Source organism: Bos indicus, chromosome 2 (assembly GCF_029378745.1).
Source record: "Bos indicus isolate NIAB-ARS_2022 breed Sahiwal x Tharparkar chromosome 2, NIAB-ARS_B.indTharparkar_mat_pri_1.0, whole genome shotgun sequence".
NCBI classification, from domain to species: Eukaryota; Metazoa; Chordata; class Mammalia; order Artiodactyla; family Bovidae; genus Bos; species Bos indicus.
Genome location: NC_091761.1, coordinates 121,011,498 through 121,026,860, shown reverse-complemented (window position 1 = coordinate 121,026,860; position 15,363 = coordinate 121,011,498). Strand labels below are relative to the sequence as shown.

Sequence of the window (15,363 nt, the reverse complement as noted above, 5' to 3'; positions counted from 1 at the left end):
CCTGGCGTGCTGCGATTCATGGGGTCGCAAAGAGTTGGACATGACTGAGCTACTGAACTGAACTGAACTGAACTGAATGGGACTTTGTGAACATATGTAGTAGGACTTTTTCCTCCACTTCCCTGTTAACCATAGAGTTTTAAAGAAATGTTTAACTTTGTAAGTTGAATCTTTAAAGCTATTCTGTTTGGTTTTCTTGCAAATCATATTGATGTCATTTATAGGAAAAGGGTAATAGAACATATGTTGCTGTCTTGGTATTTCATCTGTTGGCCAGCCTTTGAACAGCTGTTGTCTTAAAAAGTTTATTTTATTCTTAAAGTTGAAAAGTATGTTTGCTTTCAGTCTGCCATAATATATTTTAATTTTGGAAATCTTTATTGCAGACTTTAATATGAAGAGGTTCAGGATTCCCACATCTGTTCTGTGCTAGATGATCTGTTTTTACATGCTCAAGAAATGATACTTGATAAATGCTCCTATTTAATTTATTTCCATAAATATTTATGTACCTTAGCAGTCATTTCTGTCTCTTATTACAAATGTTTATTATAAATAGCTCTTTTCTCTTTCTACAGGACAATCCTTCATATACAGACTGCGTCACTTGGACTCTTCTATTTTTATTCTATTCAACCAGCTTAGCAGGGTTTCAAGAACAGTATTTATAAATTTCCAGGTATGAAAAATTTTAATTGTTGATATTAACTGAAATATATAGATAAAAAGAGTTTTTCAATTATAGATTTTATATATCAGAGTAAGTAATTTTATTGCTTGAAAATTCACTATATAAAACATTCAGCATTCTGATCTTGGCTGGGTCTTCCTGCTCACTTATGGCTAAATTTTCAATTCATTGCCCATCTTGTGTATATGTATCTCTACCATTGTGCCTTTTAAAAAAAATTATTTGTTTATTTGGCTGTGTTGAGTCTTAGTTGTGGCACGTTGATTCTCTAGTTGTGGCCCATGCGCTCCAGAGTTCACAGGCTTAGTAATTGCAGTTCATGTGGGATCTTAGTTCCCCAATCAGGGGTCAAATCGAAGTCCCCTGCATTGCAAGGTGGATTCTTAACCGATGGACTGCCAGGGGAATCCCTCTTCCATTTGGTTTTAATCAAAGACTCATGTTACATAAGAGCTAGAGATTATCTACACCAATCCCCTCAATTTTCAGAGAAGGAAATGAAACCTAGAAAGGTGAAGTTGCTTGTCCCTGCACATATAGCTAATTTAGTGGCAGAACTCTGATCTCCCAGCTCTTCCAAGAAAGCAATGAAGGACTGTAGCTCATCAGTGACATCCTGCAGCTTTGAAGTCACTTTCTGAATTAATATCCTCCCCACTTTTTTTTTCTCTAGGCTTCACTGCAACTTTTGGGATTTTAGTTCCCTGACCAGGGATTGAACCCCCAGCCCTCAGAAGTGAAAGCTTAGAGTCCTAACCACTGGACCACCAGCAGATTCCCTGGGTTAATACTCTTTTCTGTAAAATGGAGCTAACAATGCCGTCTACCTTCTAGGTCGTGGTGTGTCAGGATTCAGGAGATAGAGCACATTGCTACTATTATTACTGCTGTGCCCCTTCCATTTCTCAATGTGTAGACTGCTTCACTGCTTCTTAAAGCTCCTCACCCTTGGTGTACCTGTCACATGCTCTCCTGATTCTTCTTATATTTCTCTGTCTGTAACTCTGCCTTCTCTTCCCCATTCTGCTCCACAATCAGGGCGGTCCTCCAGCTTCTCCCCGCTGCCCGTATTTCCTCTGAGCCTCTTCTCTATTTGCAGATCTCTCCCACATCACCACCTTCAAGTCTGACGTCCCCTCTGAACTTCAGACTAGGATTTCCAGTAGCCCTCTGGCCACAGCTACCTGATTTCCCACTCACATCAGACAGCATGTACTTAAAACCTAAGTCATTGCTTTTTCCCTAACTTGGCTTTCTTCCTTCCGGCTTTCTAATTTCTGTTAGTGATACTGCTAAACACCACATCACTGGGTTCTTTCTTTCTCTCTAGCCTTCCACAGCCAATTACAAATCATGGTACACTTTGGTACAATTAGGCAAGTCGAATAAGAGTTATAAGAGCTCTGAAGACTGCAGTGGGGCTCTCTGAACATAAGCAGTAGAATTTTTCAATCAGCCATCAAGACCCATGGATTTATATCCCATTCGGGTCATTTGTATCTTTTCCTTCCTTCCCATTCCTGCCATCATCACTGTGTTTAGACCAGTAAGCAGATTGACAATTGCAATAGTATAGCTGTTTGTTCACCTAGCACTCGCTTGGTTTGTTCTCTCTTTCTTCCCAGAAATATAACTTCCTGACGTTTCATAATGGAATGTGAGCTTGTCATTTGTTCATGGGACACATGAATCTTGACATCAGTAGACACAGAATATTATTACTCTGTGAGCTCCCAAGATATCTTAATCATGAATTACAACCTAGATCTGGATAAATGTGAGACTGATAGTTAATATTTCACCCACTTGTTTGACACACTTAAACATTTTTTTAATATATATTCATGTAATTCCAAACTCAGAATGTTAAAAAAGTATACCATATAACGTCTCCCCTCCATCTTTGCCTCTATCTCCCAGATCCCAGCGTGCCTCCAGTTAGCAACCACTGTCCTGGTTTTCCAGAGTTCCCACTTTTTTCCCTTATATTTTTTGGGTGTGTTCTTTGCTTTTTAAAAAGACTTAACTATGTGTATCATGTGTTATATTGGTGTCTTAGCCATCTTTCCATATGACTTTTTTCCTCTACTGATGGACACTTTTCTAGCCTTTTGCTATTGTAGACAGTGCTGCAGTGAATAACTATGTACATGTGTCCCTTCGATCATGTACCAGGATACTAGTGCTGGTGCTTAGTCTCTCAGTCGTGTCCGACTCTTTGCGACCCCATGGACTGTAGCCCGCCAGGTTCCTCTGTCAATGGAATTTCCCAAGCAAGAACACTGGACTGGATTGCCATTTCTTCCTCCAGTGAATCTTCCTGACCCAGGGATTAAGCCCATATCTCTTGCATCTCCTGCATTGGCAGGCGAATTCTTTTCTACTTTGCCACCTGGGAAGCCCCATGTACTAGTATGCCTGTAGGATAAATTCCCAGGAGTGAAGTTGCTTGGTCAGAGAATATATGCATTCATCATTTTGAGAACTGTTGCCAAATTGCCTTCCATGGAATGACACCAATTTGTATTCCTACCAGTCAAGATTGAAAGTGCTTACTTTCCCACAGTCTTATCAATATTATCAAATGTTTGGATTTTGTGGCTCATTTGAGAGAGGAAAACTGAAACATCAATATAGTTTTAATTTACATTTATATTTTTATGACTGAAGTTGAACATCCCTTCATATGATATTTGTATTTCTTTTTCTGTAACTGTTCGTCTTATTTTTTCTTAGGTAATCATTCTTTTCTAGCAAATTTCTTAGAAGCTTAGTGTATATTATGGAGATTGCCATTTCTCTAAAGATGTTTTTGCCATGTTGTCATCTGTCTTTTCCCTTTTTGTGGTATATTTTGTTATACAGAATTTTGTTTTATCTTTATGTCGTCACATGTATCAGTCATTTATGGCTTTTGTATTTTGAGTCATGGTTATAAAGGCCTTTCCCAATTTGAGTTTATAAACCTTCTATATATTTTCATAGCACTTTTATGGACTTATTTTCACACCTAGCTCTTTGATCCTTATGGCATTTATTGTGGTATGAGATTGGGGTATAAATCCAGCTTATTTTTTTTTTTCCAGAAGGCTAAAAATTGTCCCAGTGCCACTTAGTAAATTGCTCATCTTTTTACCATAGGTTCATCATATATTAAATTCCCACATATATTGGGGTGCTTTTCTGGATTTCCTAGTATACTATACTGGTCTGTCTGTGTCTTTATCATCAGCATCACATCACAGTTTTAATTATTGATGAAGTATATAATATAACTGAATGTCTGTTGGTGCTAATTCCGTCTCTTCGTTCTTTTTCAAAATTTAACTGGCTGTTGTATATTTATTTTTCCATAAAACTTTAGCATCAACTTGTATTGATCTTAAAATGACCTACTGGTATTTTTATTATGATCATGTTATATTATAAAATGACTTAGGAAGAATTGACATCTTAATATGTTGAACGTTCCTATTCAAAGAATTTGATTTTCTGTAGTCTTCTCTTGTGTCCTTAGGTTTTTTTTATAAGTCTTATGCATTTCTTGTTAAATTTATTCCTCCGTGTTTTGTATTTTTAATGCTGTTGAAAACAGGAGTCCTTTATTTCATTATATTTCTTACCTGGTATTTTTTTTTTTTGCGCACACACACACACACACACACACACACACACACACATATATAAGTTAATGAGTTAATGATTTCTAATATGCATTTCATAATCTCCTACCCCCGTTAATACTCTTTTTGTTTGTGGTAATTTTACAGTTGATTCTCTATCATTTTCCAGGTATACAGTCATATCCACAAACAGTGGTAATTTCACCTCCTACTTTCTAGTTCTTTCTCTAGTTTCTTTCTCAAGTCTTATTGCATTGGCTAATGTCCCCAGAACAATGTTAAATAATATGTAGTGGGAATAGATGGCATCCTTGTTCTGTTGCTGACTTTACTGGGTAACTTCTATTAAATGCTAGATTTGGGGCTAAAATAGATATATTTTTATCAGGAACAAACTTTTAATAGATTATAGATCAGACTCTGTGCCATAAAATGGAGATTAAAAAAATAAAATGACTATAACTATACCTGCCTTCAAAGAGTTTGTAGGAAAAGATAGGTACAAAAATTAGTGTGAAAGGTGTCACAGTAAAATTATGTATAGTTCACAACAGGGACACACAAAAAAGGCGATATTCAATCAGCTTGAATCCCATGTCAAGAGAAAATTCTAAAGAACAGTGTACTCAAAACATATTGGCTTAGTTTGCCTTTGAAATGTTTTCATTGAGTTAATTATAGAATGTCCTTGACTTTAAAGTCAGGATATAGGAAAGTCATGTAAATAACCTTTGTTATCCCTGCCCTGCAAATGGGTTCATTATTACCATTTTTCTAGATTATATATATACATTAATATACAATATTTGTTTTTTTCTTTTTGACTTCACTCAGTATAACAGGCTCTAGATTAATCCACCTCACTAGAACTGACTCAAATTTGTTCCTTTTTATGGCTGAGTTGGAGAAGGCAATGGCACCCCAGTCCAGTACTCTTACCTGGAAACTCCCATGGATGGAGGAGCCTGGTGGGCTGCAGTTCATGGGGTCGCAAAGAGTCAGACACGACTGAGCGACTTCCCTTTCACTTTTCACTTTCATGCATTGGAGAAGGAAATGGCAACCCACTCCAGCGTTCTTGCCTGGAGAATCCCAGGGACAGAGGAGCCTGGTGGGCTGCCGTCTATGGGGTCGCACAGAGTCAGACACGACTGAAGTGACTTAGCAGCAGCAGCAGCAGCATGGCTGAGTAATATTCCATTGTATGTGTGCAGGGCAGTAATAAAGACATATAGATACAGCAGGGGATGGAAAGGGTGGGACAAATTGAGACAGTAACATTGAAACATATACATTATGGTATGTAAAGTAGCAGGAAGTTGCTATATAACACAGGGAGCTCATGACAGCCTAGAAGGGTGGAATGAGGTGAGGGGTGGAAGGGAGGTTCAAGAGGGAGGGGATATATGTATACTTCTGGATGATTCACATCATTGTACAGCAGAAACCAACTCAACATTGTAAAGCAATTATCTTCCAATTAAAAGTAAATTAAAAATAAAAAAGAACCTTGTTAGTTCAGTAAGGACATTAGTGAAGATATTTATTGAATGTCTCAAACATTAAATCAGTGCTGGGCTTCCCTGGTGGCTCAGTTGGTAAAGAATCCATCTGCAATGCAGGAGACCCAGGTTCAATCCTTGGGTGGGGAAGATCCTCTGGAGAAGGAAATGGCTACCCACTCTAGTATTCTTGGCTGGAAAATCCCATGGGCAGAGGAGCCTGGCTGGCTACAGTCCATGGGTTGCAAAGAGTCAGACACAACTGAGCGACTGAACCACCACCACCACACACACAGACATGGTCTCTCCTCGTGTGATTATTACAGTGTAGCAGGGAAACACACATCCAAGCAGGCAAATAAAATGCATTCCAGCAGTTGCCATGGCATACATGTATACAATGCAGTGGGTCCTGGAAGAAATAGCAATTAGCATGAACCCAGGAAAGTCAAGGTAAGCTTCCCAAGTGATGCTGTGTTTGAGCTGACTCTGAAGGAAGAGTATGAGCTTCTCAGACTGAGAAGGGTAGTTTTAATTGTAGCATAGGAACAATATATAAAAAGCTTGGCAGCGTGAAGGGTATGGTGTACCTGGGAATGGCATAGATCTTAAGAGTGGGAGGTAGGTAGCTGGAAGGAGATGAGCATACAGAGATTGGTAGAAGTTGGGTCCCAAGGGGTATTAAATCCATTTGTAGAAATATGGACTTTATCAAGGAGGCAGGAAGGAGCACTAAAGAATTTTAAACAGGAGAATCTGGAAAGATCACATACTTCAGGACGGATTGAAGGGTAAAAGATAAAAGGCAAGGAGACCAGTTAGGAAGTTTATTGTATTGGTCCGAATATTCTCTATAATGACATTTAATGCCCTCAGAAGAATTCACATACAGATTCCTCCTAGAAGTTAGCGCCAGAAAAATGCTCATTTCATAGTGGGCAAATGTTGCGAGCATTATATAAATTGTTTTTATTTCTCTGTTTTGTTTTGGTTTTTGCCTTGGATTATAGTACAAATGGTGCTCAGTGTAAACCTACAGAAACCATCTCATCTCCATGTAAAATTTCTAATTTCTATTGTAAAATATGTTTCATATATATGTATTTAAAACTACTTTAAAAAGGATGTATGATAATTTTGGAAAATATACACAAATGTAATGAAAAAATATAAATTCCTGACATCATCTATTGCCACTGCTCACCAGCTGTTTCCATCCTAAATCAATGACATTCTACCTCCATCTCAACTGCAAAAAGAACTCGTTACTTTGCAAGGGGGCAAATTCTGTGTTGAGCAGCTTAACCTGGTATTACTCAAAATAGTTTTTTGGTTTTTTTACCAAAACATTAAGATATACTACATTTTACATCTTGACCAGGACTTACCTGGTAACTCAGCTGGTAAAGAATCTGCCTACAATGCAGGACACCCTGGTTCAATTCCTGGGTCAGGAAGATCCCCTGGAGAAGGGATAGGCTACACACTCCAGTATTCTTGGGTTTCCCTGGTGGCTCAGATGGTAAAGAATTGGCCTGTAATGCAGAACACCTGGGTTTGATCCCTGGGTTGGGAAGATCCCCTGGAGGAGGGCATGGCAACTCACTCCAGTATTTTTGCCTGGAGAATCCCCATGGACAGAGGAGACTGGCAGGCTACAGTCCATGGGATCCCAAAGAGTTGTACACGATTGAGCGACTAAACACAGCACATCTTGACCTATACACACCTAGGATTCTGTATATTAATCTCTCTCTATCTGAAACAGAAAAATCAGGTAAGAATTCTTACTACTTGCAATAAGCTCTAATATTTTAAATTCTATTTTGTGTTCTTTAAAATCCTGCTTGTACCCACTAAATTGATTTCACAGCCCACTAATGGACCGAGATAAGCAGTAAAATAACCACCGACTTAAAACTTTCCAAACCTTAGTTTGCTTGCATATAAATATGAAGGCACTAGATCAAGACATCTGAGTTCAAAAAATCCCATCAAGTTCTCATTTTTAAGAAACTGTTCTTCATGTTGAGTTAACATCTGCTTCCTTTGAGTCCTATCCATTGGTCCATTTTGCTTTTCAGAACCACACTGAAACATTTATTCAACAAATATGACTGAGCACCTGTGTGCCAGATGTGCTCTGTGCTAGGGGTGCTGAACAGTCAGCCCTTGTGGAACTTAAGGTTCTAGTGATCAGTCCAGAGGACTCGTCTGCCGGAGCTGCTGGAAGAATAATTCTGCTTCCTCTTCCACGTAATTGTTCTTCAATATTGGAAGACAACTATCATGTTTCCTTTTAATCTTTTCTCCTAGTTTCTAAACTGACATAGTTTCTATTGACAACAGCTGTTGAGTCATAGTGATCAACTGAAACTTCCCATACTAAAGATGGACTTGCCAAGGTAACCTCTAATAGTGATATTGAAGCAAAGATTTGTTTAAAGTTGGGGAACAAGTTATGTGAAGATCTGGGTGAGGAGGGTTCCTGACACAGGGCCTATCAGGAGTGCATTGGCACGTTGGGAAACATCGAGACCATTGAGGCTGGAGCTAGGGGAGGTAGGGGATGGGAGGAAAGGTCTTGCAGTCCTTTTGGATGAGGGTAATGATTTTGGAATTCTTTCTGAAAGAAAACCTCTGGAGGTTTTGAGAAGAGGAATGAGATGACATGACTTGTATTTTAGCAGATCCCTCTGGTAAGAGCAGGGCCAGAAAGAAAGCCAAGGCATTAGTCTGTTTATTCGAGTGTTCTTTTATGATCCTCCTTATAGAGTTTTATCATATGCTTCTTAAACTTCCTGCATATTTCTTAAGATATTTAATTTTAACAATTTTGCGAGAACCTTTCATTGAATTGGATAGCTAGCTACTCATTTTTGTGTGTTCACTTTGTGTGTTTTATAACTGGATATCTTCATATATTCTCTTGTTTCTAGGAGTGTTTTGTTTTTTTTTTTTTACTTTATTAAGGTATAATTTACATACAATAAGAGGTATGGTGTTTTAAGTGTACAAGTTCAATGGGTTTTGATATGTATTCATGTGTAACAATCACCAAAAATAAGATAGAACATTTCTATCACCCAGAATTTCCCTCTTATTTCCCCTTGCCCCCAATGCCTTTTATCAGTCTGCTTTCTGTCACTCTACATTAGTCTTGCCCATTTCCAGAATTTCATGTGACTGGAATCACACACTGTTGACTCTTTTGTATCTAGCTTTTTTTGTTGAGGCTAATGCTTTTGAGATTCATTCATGTCATTTTGTGTATCAGAGGTTTGTTCTTTTCTGTTGCTCACTGCTATTCTTTGGTATGGATGTACCACAATTTATCCATTCACCAGTTGATGGACATTTCTTTCTAGATGAGGATGAATGTGAATGAAGCAGCTCTAATTTCTTGTACAAACCTCTTTGTGGACATATATTTTCATTTCTCTAGGGTAAATACTTAGAAGTGGAATTCTTGGGTCCTGGAGTAGGTTTAACTTTACTGGAACTGCTAAACAGTTTTCCAAAGTAATTGTACCATTTTGCATTCCCACCAGTGGTGTGTGAGATCCAGTTTCTCCACATCCTTGTCAACACTTGGTACTGTCAGCCTTTTTAGTTTTAGCCATTACAGTGGGTGTGTAATGACGTTTCATTTTTCATTGTGTATTTCCCTAATGGTTAATGATATTGAACATTTTTTCATGAGCTAATTTGTGTGTCTTTTAGTGAAATATCAGTTCAAATCATTTGCCAATTAGTTGTTTGTCCTCTTAGTAAGTTTTTTGAAGTCTTTATCTATTCTAGATACAAGTCTTTAAAAATATTTATTTATTTATTTATGGCTGTGCTGGATCCTCGTTGCTGTGTGAGGACTTTCTCTAGTTGCGGAGAGTAGGGGCCACTCTCTAGTTGCAGTGCGTGGGCTTCTCATTGTGGTGGTTTCTCTTGTTGTGGAGCATGAGCTTTAGGGTGCGTGGGCTTCAGTAGCCGCTGCACATGGGCTCAGTAGTTGCAGCTCGCAGGCTCCAGAGCACAGGCTCACTAGTTGTGGCTCATGGGCTTAGTTGCCCTGAGGCATCTGGGATCTTCCTGGGCCAGAGATCAAACCCACATCCCATGCATTAACAGGCAGATTCTTAACCACTGGACCACCAGGGAAGTCCTGTCTTTCACTTTAGATTGGACTGATCCTGACATGTCCCAGATCATTTGACCTCTGAAAATGTCAATGAGGAGGCAAAACTCTCAGTTTTCACGGTATTTGTCTCCTACCTTCTAGCATACATTTTTCTTACTAAGGTATCTAAGATACTTGCTACTTTCTTCTTATTATGTTCAATCAGCATTATAATATCGATGTAGTGAACTGTTGTCCCTGATAGGTGAAAACAAACTGCTACTAATCCATATAGAGACAAAATATCTCTCAAGTCAATGGCTGTATTCCAAGGGCCTGGTACCATGTTGATTTGCTTCAATAGAAAGATCACATCTGGAACAACAGCTACAATCAGAATTACCCAGTGACTAAGCATAATGCTTAGTCACTGGGTAATTCTGATTGTACTAATCCCACTCCAGTACTCTTGCCTGGAAAATCCCATGGATGGAGGAGCCTGGTAGGCTGCAGTCCATGGGGTCGCTGAGGGTCGGACACGACTAAGCAACTTCACTTTCACTTTTCACTTTCATGCATTGGAAAAGGAAATGGCAACCCATTCCAGTGTTCTTGCCTGGAGAATCCCAGGGACAGGGGAGCCTGGTGGGCTGCCGTCTACAGGGTCACACAGAGTCAGACACTACTGAAGTGACTTAGCAGTAGCAGCAGTAAGCATACTAATGGAGACGGAAATGGCAACCCATTCTAGTATTCTTGCCCGGAAAATTCCATGGACAGAGGAGCCTGGTGGGCTACAGTTCATGAGGTCACAAAGAATCAGACATGACTGAATGACGAACAAGCATACTAAAATCTACAGTCAGTGCCCAAGACTTGTCCACCTTCTGCAGAGGCCAGAGAGGCAGATTAAATGCAGAAGTGATAGGAATCACTACCCTAACATCTTTGAAGCCTTTGATGGTGACTCTAATCTCTGTATATTTCCAAGGGATTTAGTGTTGGTTTTGGTTTATGCTGGTAGGAAAGGAAAGTTAAGAATTTCTATTTGTTCCAAAGTCTCCGAGTCGTGTCCAACTCTTTGCGACCCCAGGGACTGTAGCCCCCCAGGCTTCTCTGTCCATGGAATTCTCCAGGCAAGAATACTGGAGTGGGTAGCCATTCCCTTCTCAAGGAGATCTTCCCAACCCAGATATTGAACCCTGGTCTCCCACATTGCAAGCGGATTCTTTACTGTCTGAGCCACCAGGGAAACCCAAGAATACTGGAATGGGTAGACTATCCCTTCTCCAGTGGATCTTCCCAACCCAGGAGTCGAACTGGGATTTCCTGCATTGCAGGTGGATTCTTTACCAGCTGAGTTACCAGGGAAGCCCCTTATCATAATAGCTCCCATACCATGATCAGCAAGCTACAGTGGGGTTTTTGCCAGTTGCTAGGTAGGGTTTTTGGAAATGTATTTCAGAAATAGGAAAAATAACCATAGGGTGAGATAAACACAGGCCAGAACTCCATTAATATTGCCTACTTTGATTGGTGGATCACAATGGCGTTTTGGGTACCCTGGAATTAACACACGTTCAGAACCAGTATTTCTCAGTCCCTGAAAAATCTACATAGTTCCTTTCTCCTAGTGTCCAGTCATTCTAGTAAATGGCTTCACTTACGTTCATTTAGTAATGACCTACTAGGACATTATTTCAGGTCCCTTGAGGAAGACTCAGAGGAGATTTTTAATATGTACTTGTGGGAATGTAGTGTCCTTCTTCAATCAAATGTTCTATAAATCCAGTTCTGTAAAGCAGCTTAGGTCTGAGTTATCGATGGCAGGCTATCATACTCCAATATGACAAACCAAATCAGATTCCTAAAAAAAAATCCAAAATACAAATCAGATTCCTGCTCAGTAGACCTAGAGTTTCTGTTTGGTGGTTGGTTGGTTTCTTGTTATATAGACCAAGTTAATACTTTAGTAAGCTGTTTGTTTAGACAGTTCCCAGCAAGATCAGTTAGCCATCACCAAAGATCCATCCCTGCTGTTGTTGTTTAGTCACTAAGTCACGTCCGACTCTTTGTGACCCCATGGACTGCAGCATGCGAGGCTTCTCTGTCCTCCACTATCTCTCAGAGTTTGCTCAGATTTATGTCCATTGAGTCAGTGATACTATCTAACCATCTCATCCTCTTCCAGTCCCTTCTTCTTTTGCCTTCAGTCTTTCCCAGCAAGAAGGCCTTTTCCAATGAGTTGGCTCTTTGCATCAGGTAGCCAAAGTATTGGAGCTTCAGCTTTAGCACCAGTCCTTCCAATGAATATTCAGGGTTGATTTTCTTTAGGATTGACTGGTTTGATCTCCTTGCTGTCCAAGGAACTCTCAAGAGTCTTCTCCAGCACCACAGTTTGAAAGCATCAGTTCTGCAGTGCTCAGCTTTCTTTATGGTCCAACTCTCACATCCATACATGACTACTGGAAAAACCATGGCTTTGATTATGTGGATCTTTATCAGCAGAGTGATGTCTCTGCTTTTTAATACGATGTTCTAGCTTTTCTTATCATAGCTTTCGTTCCAAGGAGCAAGCGTCTTTTAATTTCATGGCTGCAGTCACCATCCACAGTGATTTTGGAACCCAAGAAAATAAAATCTGCTACTATTTCCACTTTTTCCCTTTCTATTTGCCATGAAATGATGGGACTGGATGCCATGATCTTAGTTTTTTTTAATCTTGAGTTTCAAGCCAACTTTTTCATTCTCGTCTTTCATGCTCATCAAGAGTCTCTTTAGTTTCTCCTCAGTTTCTGCCTAGTATTCTTGCCAGGAGAATTCCTTGGACAGAGGAGGCTGGTGGGCCACAGTCCATGGGGTTGCGAAGAATCGGACATGACTGAGTGACTACACTTTCACTTTTTCAGTTTCTGCCATTAGAGTGATATCCTCTGCATATCTGAGGTTGTTGATATTTCTCCTGGCTTGACTCCAGGAGAGTCTTGACTCATCCAGCCTGGCATTTCACATAATGTACTCTGTATATAAGTTAAATAAGCCAGGGTGACAATATATAGCCTTGATGTATTCTTTTCACACACAAAGGCTATAGTGTAGTAGTGAAGCAAAAGTAGGTGTTTTTCTGGAACTCTTTTGCTTTCTCCATGATCCAATGAATGTTGGCAATTTGATCCCTGCTGTATACTATGGTAATCATATGCACATCGTCACCAGCATTTAACCACTGTCACCTGGCCTTTGCCACTCTGGGATCTTATCATCCCATTTCAGTGAGGACTTTTTCTCCTGTCATCCCCATCCTACAGATGATAACCTCCATATCTAAGTGAAGGAAGTGTCTTCTGGACATTTGGGTTTCTTCCTCTACATTCCAGAATTTTTGGCATCTCAACTTCATTGAATATAGTTCACTCTTGAGTTCAAGTTGTGGTCAGCCAGTGAAACATTTTTAGAGACATTCCTAAGTGCTTTAACTCACTAACAACTCTTCCTGCATGATAATTTTACATTATCCTCCCTGGGAAATACTGGGATCTGACTCTGGCCATGGTCTGGTGGTAGTGCGAAGTGGGGAGGTGTGTCTGGAGGAAAATTGGCATCTCCTTGCAAAGTAGTTGCCTCAGGTGAGTTTCTTCTGTCTTCAGGGAAAGGAAGGCTGGTCTCCTCAGACTAAGAAGGACAGGCAGCTTCCTTGGTGAGGGAGGCTCTTGGGAATTTAGAGGTTCAAGGTTCTCAGAATCTATTCAGATGTTCCCATTCCGCATCTTAGGGTCTCCCTCACCATCAGTGCCTGTCGCATCAGAGACTTGGTCAGGATGTTAAAAAAAACCTGTGTTGTTATTTTGCAACCTACACATTTGGGGTCTAATTTTCAGCTATATGAGCCATGTGATTTCACAGAGAGCTTCGTTTAGGGTCATCATCAAAGTTCTCTGATTCTCTGATGGTGACTTGAGTTTAAAGACTGGAACTTATCATTTCCTCTCTCTAAGTGCTTCAATACAGTCAGAAGCAGATGGTCTCCCAAGTCCTTGTAGTCATCATTACTATCATGATGATCAAATGCAGCAGCCACTTGGTCTCCCAAAGTATTGCCTTTGATAGGACTTCATCCTAAGCAAACATGAGTGATGAGGTAGGTAATCATAATGCCACTACATTTCCATTTTCCATTGACAGTAAGCCCATCACTCTGTTCAAGCTCAAACAGTCAGCAAACCAATCCCCAAACCCTATTTTGGAGGGTCTATTTCCTGGGACCTTTTCTGTTGTTAAGATTGTATGGTAAGAGTCCTATCCAGAAAACGGAAGTCATTCCAGATATTCCAAACAGAGATAATATACTACAGGAAATTGCAAGGGTGTGGGAATGTCTGGAAGAGCACAAATCAGGATGGGGACTGGAGGAACAAAAAAGAAGAAGGAGATGATACTCAGAGACCACAAGGGCTTGAGAGTTCACAAGCCCTTAAAGCGCAAGCCACAAGCGTGTGCTGCCTGCTGCCCTTCTGGAGACACAGTCAGTCTCGGATCTGCTGAAGAGTTGCCACCTCAATCAGAACTTGAATCACCAAAAAGATTCTGTATCTGCCTCAGCTGCTGTCCAGAATCATCTCATCGTGCTAATATTACAACTGTGAGAGCTAGAAGCTGGAAATTTCTCTCTTCCTCCGGTCTTCTGTTTCCATTCTGACCCATTTAGCATAGCTTACAGGAAATTAACTGATGAGAGATCCTGGGTCATGAGATTTCAGACTCTTGGCCCCAGACTCTACTTATCAGAACATAGCAGAATACAAAAGGGCAGTTGTTTGACTTAAATAGGTATGCAATAGGTAAAAATGATCACTTCAGTTCAGCTCAGTCCAGTCGCTCAGTCGTGTCTGACTCTTTGCGACCACATGAACCACAGCATGCCAGGCCTCCCCGTCCATCACCAACTCCCAGAGTCCACCCAAACCCATGTCCATTGAGTAGGTGATGCCATCCAACCATCTCATCCTCTGTCGTCCCCTTCTCCTCCTGCCTTCAATCTTTCCCAGCATCAGGGTCTTTTCAAATGAGTTAGCTCTTCGCAAGCAGGTGGCCAAAGTATTGGAGTTTCAGCTTCAACATCAGTCCTTCCAGTGAACACCCAGGACTGATCTCCTTTAGGATGGACTGGTTGGATCTCCTTGCAGTCCAAGGGACTCTCAAGAGTCTTCTCCAACACCACAGTTCAAAAACATCAATTCTTCAGTGCTCAGCTTTCTTTATGGTCCAACTCTCACATCCATACATGACCACTGGAAAAACCATAGCTTTGACTAGACGGACCTTTGTTGACAAAGTGATGTCTCTGCTTTTTAATATGTTGTCTAGGTTGGTCATAACTTTCCTTCCAAGGAGTAAGCATCTTTTAATTTCATGGCTGCAGTCACCATCTGCAGT

At 40.2% G+C, this 15,363-nt stretch overlaps 1 protein-coding gene across 1 annotated transcript in view; it reads left to right on the top strand.

Moving 5' to 3' along the window:
* ZBTB8A (zinc finger and BTB domain containing 8A) overlaps positions 1-15,363 on the top strand; it is a 58,838-nt gene that overhangs the window by 15,170 nt on the left and 28,305 nt on the right. The window contains exon 2 of the mRNA XM_070774458.1: positions 579-679. The gene's annotated coding sequence lies outside the window, so the exon portion shown is untranslated. The remainder of the gene's footprint in view (positions 1-578; positions 680-15,363) is intronic.